The sequence below is a fragment of the Giraffa tippelskirchi genome, chromosome X, assembly GCF_054371585.1.
Source record: "Giraffa tippelskirchi isolate mGirTip1 chromosome X, T2T-mGirTip1v1.2.pri, whole genome shotgun sequence".
In the NCBI taxonomy this organism is placed as follows: Eukaryota; Metazoa; Chordata; class Mammalia; order Artiodactyla; family Giraffidae; genus Giraffa; species Giraffa tippelskirchi.
In genome coordinates this window covers 42370288-42378382 of record NC_137289.1, presented here as the reverse complement: position 1 = coordinate 42378382, position 8095 = coordinate 42370288, and the positions used below count along the sequence as shown (strand labels likewise).

General features: G+C 56.8%; 1 long non-coding RNA gene across 1 annotated transcript; it reads right to left on the bottom strand.

Annotated features, from left to right (window-relative positions):
- Nucleotides 1-706: 706 nt before the first annotated feature.
- LOC145537105 (uncharacterized) lies at nucleotides 707-1323 on the bottom strand. Its single transcript, XR_014076206.1, has 2 exons — nucleotides 1235-1323; nucleotides 707-1014 (listed from the first exon to the last, which is right to left on the bottom strand). It is a non-coding gene; the product is annotated as an uncharacterized LOC145537105 (long non-coding RNA).
- Nucleotides 1324-8095: the final 6772 nt, after the last annotated feature.

The window sequence follows — 8095 nt, the reverse complement described above, 5'->3', positions numbered from 1 at the left end:
GAGGAGTTGGGGGCTGACCCACACCTAAACCCTTGGTGGAGCTGGCAGTGACCCACACCTCACCTCCCTGGATTTCGGGGCTGAGGCCACACCTCACCCTCTGTGTTGAGCTGACCCCACACCTCCACTCAGTTCCACCTAGAGATGATCCTCTACATCCCTCAGGTAGAAAAATGGATGAACTTCACAATTACGTCTCAGAGAGCCTGAGTCTGAGCCTACATCTCACCTCAAGTGTAACAGTGCTTGTTCCCACACTTGAGCTCCTTGGCAGCTAGGAGTCATCCTACAACGCATCAGTGTTGGGTGGAGCTGAAGAAGATCCCAGGGTGGATCACACACATCACTTCGGTTTACACTGGAGTTTTTACCTGTCACCTCAGGTTAACATGCAGTTGATCTCCCACCTCACCTTGTGCAGAACTGCAATTGATCCCACCCCAGTCACCGCAGGACGTCTGTCTCAGCAGCTGACTGACAGGACATCCAAATGGGCTCATCCCTTATCATTGTTGTTCAGTCACTGAGTCATGTCTGACTCTCTGCGACCCCATGGACTGCAGCACACCAGCCTTCCCTGTCCCTTCACTATCTCTCGGAGTTTGCTAAAAACTCACGTCCATTCAGTCGGTGAGGCCATCCAACCATCTCTTCCTCTACCCCTTATCATTTGCTGGTTTAAGTGACAAATGAGGGGAGACTGACATTTTGTTACCGTGCCTGCCTCCCGAGACAGGCCTGGAGGTACCTGAGCAACACAGCTTTTATTTAAGGTGAGTCTGAAGGCAAAGCATGGGGGACGAGGGGCGAGGGCGGGGGTCCAGTGCTGGCGTGCAGGCTCCGCCTCTGCTCCCCATGCCTCCGTCTATGATTCTGTTCAGCCAGAAGGAGCCCCGCGAGCTATGTGAAGAGAAACAGCTGCTCCTCCTTGTCCTTGTCCATCAGCTCGTGCTTGGACTGCTCCTCGGTCTTCAGGGCAGGTGGCTGAGACTGGCACACTAGCCTCTTGCACCGCTGAGGGGAGAGGACGCCGTGAGCCTGCACCCTGGCCTCAAGGTGGGTACTGAACCCTAACCCTAACCGCAAACCCTAACCCAACCCCTAACCCCTAACCCTAACCCTTTCTAGGACCTTGACACCACCTCTGACGGCTTCGTGGCGTCTTTCCTCTCTAGGACCGGACGCCACCTCTCACTGATCCCAGACGTCTTTCCTCTCTAGGACGGGACGCCACCTCTCACTGATCCCAGACGTCTTTCCTATCTAGGATGTGACAGCACCCGTCAAGACTCCAGTCTTTCCTCTCCAGGCCGGGTCGCCGCCTCTTATGGCTCCGTAGCGTATTTCCTCCCTAGGACCGGACACCGCCTCTCAGAGCTCCATGAAATCTTTCCTCTCTAGGACATGATGCCGCCTCTCAGTGGTCCCTCACGTCTTCCTCTCTAGGACCTGACGCCGCCTCTCACTGATCCCTGAGGTATTCCTCTCTAGGACCTGAGGCCACCTCTCACTGATCCCTGACAACGTTCCTCTCTAGAACGTGACACGGCCTCTCACATCTCCGTGCTATCTTTCCTCTCTAGGACATGACGCCGCCTCTCACTGATCCAGGAGGTCGTCCTCTCTAGGACCGGACGCCGCCTATCACTGATCCCAGACGTCTTTCCTCTCTAGGACTGGACGCCGCCTCTCACTGATCCCAGACGTCTTTCCTCTCTAGGACTGGACGCCGCCTCTCACTGATCCGTGACGTCATCCTCTCTAGGACTGGACGCCGCCTCTCACTGATCCCACACGTCTTTCCTCTCTAGGAGCCGACGCCCCCTCTCACTGATCCCGGACGTCTTTCCTCTCTAGGACTGGACGCCGCCTCTCACTGATCCCAGACGTCTTTCCTCTCTAGGACTGGACGCCGCCTCTCACTGATCCCAGACGTCTTTCCTCTCTAGGACTGGACGCCACCTCTCACTGATCCGTGACGTCATCCTCTCTAGGACCGGACGCCGCCTCTCACTGATCCCAGACGTCTCTCCTCTCTAGGACTGGACGCCGCCTCTCACTGATCCCTGACGTTGTCCTCTCTAGGACAGGACGCCGCCTCTAACTGATCACAGACGTCTTTCCTCTCTAGGACTGGACGCCGCCTCTCACTGATCCCTGAGGTCGTCCTCTCTAGGAACGGACGCCTCCTCTCACTGATCCCTGACGTCGTCCTCTCTAGGATGTGACACCGCCTCTCACGGCTCCGTGATGCTTTTCCTCTCTAGTACCCGTGCCCACATTTCAATGATCCCTGATGTCGATCCTCTCTAAAACGTGACACCGCCTCTCACATATCCGTGATATCTTTCCTCTCTAGGACCGGACGCCGCCTCTCACAGCTCCGTGATATCTTTCCTCTCTAGGACATGACGCCGCCTCTCACTGATACCTGAGGTCGTCCTCTCTAGGACCTGACGCCACCTCTCACTGGTCCCTGACGTCTTCCTCTCTAGGACGTGGGGCCGCCTCTCACTGATCGCTGTCGTATTGCTCTCTAGGACCTGAGGCCGCCTCTTACTCATCCCTGACGTATTCCTCTCTAGGACATGACGCCGCTTCTCACTGATCCCTGAGGTCGTCCTCTCTAGGACGGGACGCTGCCTCTCACTGATCCCAGACGTCTTTCCTCTCTAGGACTGGACGCCGCCTCTCACTGATCCCTGACGTCGTCCTCTCTAGGACGTGACGCCACCTCTCACTGATCCCAGACGTCTTTCCTATCTAGGATGTGACAGCACCTCTCACGACTCCAGTCTTTCCTCTCCAGGCCGGGTCGCCGCCTCTTATGGCTCCGTAGCGTATTTCCTCCCTAGGACCGGACACCGCCTCTCACTGATTCCTGACGTCTTTCCTCTCTAGGAAGTCGTGCCGCTTCTCACTGATCCCTGACGTCTTTCCTCTCCAGTATTGGACACCGCCTCTGACGGCTCTGTGACGTCTTTCCGTGACGTCTCTCCTGTCTAGGACCTGTCGCCGCCTCTCACTGGTCCTTGAGGTCTTCCTCTCTAGGACTTTAGGCCGCCTCTCACTGATCCCTGACATCGTTCCTCTCTAGAACGTGACACCGCCTCTCACATCTCCGTGTTATCTTTCCTCTCTAGGACATGACGCCGCCTCTCACTGATCCAGGAGGTCGTCCTCTCTAGGAGCGAACGCCGCCTCTCACTGATCCCTGACGTATTCCTCTCTAGGACACGACGCCCCCTCTCACTGATCCCTGAGGTCGTCCTCTCTAGGCGGGACGCCGCCTCTCACTGATCCCAGACGTCTTTCCTCCTTAGGACTGGACGCCGCCTATCACTGATCCCAGACGTCTTTCCTCTCTAAGAGCGGACATCGCCTCTCACTGATCGCTGAGGTCGTTCCTCTCTAAAACGTGACGCCGCCTCTCACAGCTCCGTGATATCTTTCCTCTCTAGGACCTGACGCCGCCTCTCACTGATCCCTGAGGTATTCCTCTCTAGGACCTGAGGCCACCTCTCACTGATCCCTGACATCTTTCCTCTCTAGAACGTGACACCGCCTCTCACATCTCCGTGCTATCTTTCCTCTCTAGGACATGACGCCGCCTCTCACTGATCCAGGAGGTCGTCCTCTCTAGGACCGGACGCCGCCTATCACTGATCCCAGACGTCTTTCCTCTCTAGGACCGAACGCCGCATCTCACTGATCCCTGACGTATTCCTCTCCAGGACATGACGCCCCCTCTCACTGATCCCTGAGGTCGTCCTCTCTAGGACGGGACGCCGCCTCTCACTGATCCCAGACGTCTTTCCTCTTTAGGACTGGATGCCGCCTCTCACTGATTCCTGACGTCTTTCCTCTCTAGGAAGTGATGCTGCCTCTCAGTGATCCCTGACGTCGTTCCTCTCTAAAACGTGACGCCGCTTCTCACATATCCGTGATATCTTTTCTTTCTAGGACCGGGCGCCGCCTCTCAATGATCCTTGAGGTCGGTCCTCTCTAAAACGTGACGCCGCATCTCACAGCTCCGTGATATCTTTCCTTTCTAGGCCCTGACGCCGCCTCTCACTGATCCCTGAGGTCGTCCTCTCTAGGACCGGACGCCACCTCTCACTGATTCCAGACGTCTGTCCTCTCTAGGAATGGACGTCGTCCTCTCTAGGACGTGACGCCACCTCTCACTGATCCCAGACGTCTTTCCTATCTAGGATGTGACAGCACCTCTCACGACTCCAGTCTTTCCTCTCCAGGCCAGGTCGCCGCCTCTTATGGCTCCGTATCGTATTTCCTCCCTAGGACTGGACACCGCTTGTCACTGATCCCTGACGTCTTTCCTCTCCAGTATTGGACACCGCCTCTGACGGCTCTGTGACGTCTTTCCGTGACGTCTCTCCTGTCTAGGACCTGTCGCCGCCTCTCATTGGTCCTTGAGGTCTTCCTCTCTAGGACTTGAGGCCGCCTCTCACTCATCCCTGACGTCGTTCCTCTCTAGAACGTGCCACCGCCTCTCACATCTCCGTGCTATTTTTCCTCTCTAGGACATGACGCCGCCTCTCACTGATCCCTGAGGTCGTCCTCTCTAGAACGTGACGCCGCATCTCACATATCCGTGCCATCTTTCCTCTCTAGGAAGTGACGCCACCTCTCACTGATCCCAGACGTCTTTCCTCTCTAGGACTGGACGCCGCCTCTCACTGATCCCAGACGTCTTTCCTCTCTAGGACTGGATGCCGCCTCTCACTTATCCCAGACGTCTTTCCTCTCTAGGAGCCGACGCCGCCTCTCACTGATCCCAGACGTCTTTCCTCTCTAGGACTGGACGCCGCCTCTCAGTGATCCCTGACGTTGTCCTCTCTAGGACAGGACGCCGCCTCTCACTGATCACAGACGTCATTCCTCTCTAGGACTGGACACCGCCTCTCACTGATCCCAGACGTCTTTCCTCTCTAGGAATGGACGCCGCCTCTCACTGGTCCCTGACGTTGTCCTCTCTAGGACTTGACGCCGCCTATCACTGATCCCAGAGGTCGTCCTCTCTAGGACCGGACTCCGCCTCTCAGAGCTCCATGATATCTTTCCTCTCTAGGACATGATGCCGCCTCTCACTGGTCCCTCACGTCTTCCTCTCTAGGACCTGACGCCGCCTCTTACTCATCCCTGACGTATTCCTCTCTAGGACATGATGCCGCTTCTCACTGATCCCAGACGTCTTTCCTCTCTAGGACCAGACGTCTTTCCTCTCTAGGACTGGACGCCGCCTCTCACTGATCCGTGACGTCATCCTCTCTAGGAGCCGACGCCGCCTCTCACTGATCCGTGACGTCTTTCCTCTCTAGGACCTGTCGCTGCCTCTTACTGATCTGAGGTCGTCCTCTCTAGGACCGGACACTGCCTCTCATGGCTCCTTGACGACTTTCCGTGATATCTTTTGTCTCTAGGACCTGTTGCAGCCTGTCAGTCATCCCTAACGTCTTCCTCTCTAGGCGGTGACGCTGCCTCTCACTTATCCCTCCGGTCTTCCTCTCTAGGAAGTGCCGTTGCCTCTCACTGATCCCTGACGTCGTCCTTTCTAGGATTGGACGCCGCCTCTCACTGATCCCAGACGTCTTTCCTCTCTAGGACTGGACGCCGCCTCTCACTGATCCCAGACGTCTTTCCTCTCTAGGACTGGACGCCGCCTCTCACTGATCCCAGACGTCTTTCCTCTCTAGGACTGGACGCCGCCTCTCACTGATCCGTGACGTCATCCTCTCTAGGACTGGACGCCGCCTCTCACTGATCCCACACGTCTTTCCTCTCTAGGAGCCGACGCCCCCTCTCACTGATCCCAGACGTCTTTCCTCTCTAGGACTGGACGCCGCCTCTCACTGATCCCAGACGTCTTTCCTCTCTAGGACTGGACGCCGCCTCTCACTGATCCGTGACGTCATCCTCTCTAGGAGCCGACGCCGCCTCTCACTGATCCCAGAAGTCTTTCCTCTCTAGGACCTGTCGCCGCCTCTCACTGATCCGTGACGTCTTTCCTCTCTAGGACCTGTCGCTGCCTCTTACTAATCTGAGGTCGTCCTCTCTAGGACCGGACACTGCCTCTCATGGCTCCTTGACGACTTTCCGTGATATCTTTTGTCTCTAGGACCTGTTGCAGCCTGTCAGTCATCCCTAACGTCTTCTTCTCTAGGCGGTGACGCGGCCTCTCACTTATCCCTCCGGTCTTCCTCTCTAGGAAGTGACGTTGCCTCTCACTGATCCCAGACGTCTTTCCTCTCTAGGACTGGACGCCGCCTCTCACTGATCCCAGACGTCTTTTCTCTCTAGGACTGGACGCCGCCTCTCACTGATCCCAGACGTCTTTCCTCTCTAGGAACGGACGCCTCCTCTCACTGATCCCTGACGTCGTCCTCTCTAGGATGTGAAGCGGCCTCTCACGGCTCCGTGGTGCTTTTCCTCTCTAGTACCCGTGCCCACCTTTCAGTGATTCCTGACGTCGATCCTCTCTAAAACGTGACACCGCCTCTCACATATCCGTGATATCTTTCCTCTCTAGGACCGGACACCGCCTCTCACAGCTCCGTGATATCTTTCCTCTCTAGGACATGACGCCGCTTCTCACTGATCCCTGAGGTCGTCCTCTCTAGGACGGGACGCTGCCTCTCACTGATCCGTGACGTCATCCTCTCTAGGAGGGACGCCGCCTCTCACTGATCCCAGACGTCTTTCCTCTCTAGGACCTGTCGCCGCCTCTCACTGATCCGTGACGTCATCCTCTCTAGGAGCGGACGCCGCCTCTCACTGATCCCAGACGTCTTTGCTCTCTAGGACCTGTCGCCGCCTCTCACTGATCCGTGACGTCTTTCCTCTCTAGGACCTGTCGCTGCCTCTTACTGATCTGAGGTCGTCCTCTCTAGGACCGGACACCGCCTCTCATGGCTCCTTGACGACGTTCCGTGATATCTTTTGTCTCTAGGACCTGTTGCAGCCTGTCAGTCATCCCTAACGTCTTCCTCTCTAGGCAGTGACGCTGCCTCTCAATTATCCCTCCGGTCTTCCTCTCTAGGAAGTGACGTTGCCTCTCACTGATCCCTGACGTCGTCCTCTCTAGGACTGGACGCCGCCTCTCACTGATCCCAGACGTCTTTCCTCTCTAGGACTGGACGCCGCCTCTCACTGATCCCTGACGTCTTTCCTCTCCAGTATTGGACACCGCCGCTGACGGCTCTGTGACGTCTTTCCGTGACGTCTCTCCTGTCTAGGACCTGTCGCCGCCTCTCACTGGTCCTTGAGGTCTTCCTCTCTAGGACTTGAGGCCGCCTCTCACTGATCCCTGACATCGTTCCTCTCTAGAACGTGACACCGCCTCTCACATCTCCGTGCTATCTTTCCTCTCTAGGACATGACGCCGCCTCTCACTGATCCAGGAGGTCGTCCTCTCTAGGACTGGACGCCGCCTATCACTGATCCCAGACGTCCTTCCTCTCTAGGAGCGAACGCCGCCTCTCACTGATCCCTGACGTATTCCTCTCTAGGACATGACGCCCCCTCTCACTGATCCCTGAGGTCGTCCTCTCTAGGCGGGACGCCGCCTCTCACTGATCCCAGACGTCTTTCCTCTTTAGGACTGGACACCGCCTCTCACTGATCCCAGACGTCTTTCCTCTCTGGGACTGGACGCCGCCTCTCACTGATCCCTGACGTCGTCCTCTCTAGGACGTGACACCACCTCTCACTGATCCCAGACGTCTTTCCTATCTAGGATGTGACAGCACCTCTCACGACTCCAGTCTTTCCTCTCCAGGCCGGGTCGCCGCCTCTTATGGCTCCGTAGCGTATTTCCTCCCTAGGACCGGACACCGCCTCTCACTGATTCCTGACGTCTTTCCTCTCTAGGAAGTCATGCCGCTTCTCACTGATCCCTGACGTCTTTCCTCTCCAGTATTGGACACCGCCTCTGACGGCTCTGTGACGTCTTTCCGTGACGTCTCTCCTGTCTAGGACCTGTCGCCGCCTCTCATTGGTCCTTGAGGTCTTCCTCTCTAGGACTTGAGGCCGCCTCTCACTCATCCCTGACGTCGTTCCTCTCTAGAACGTGCCA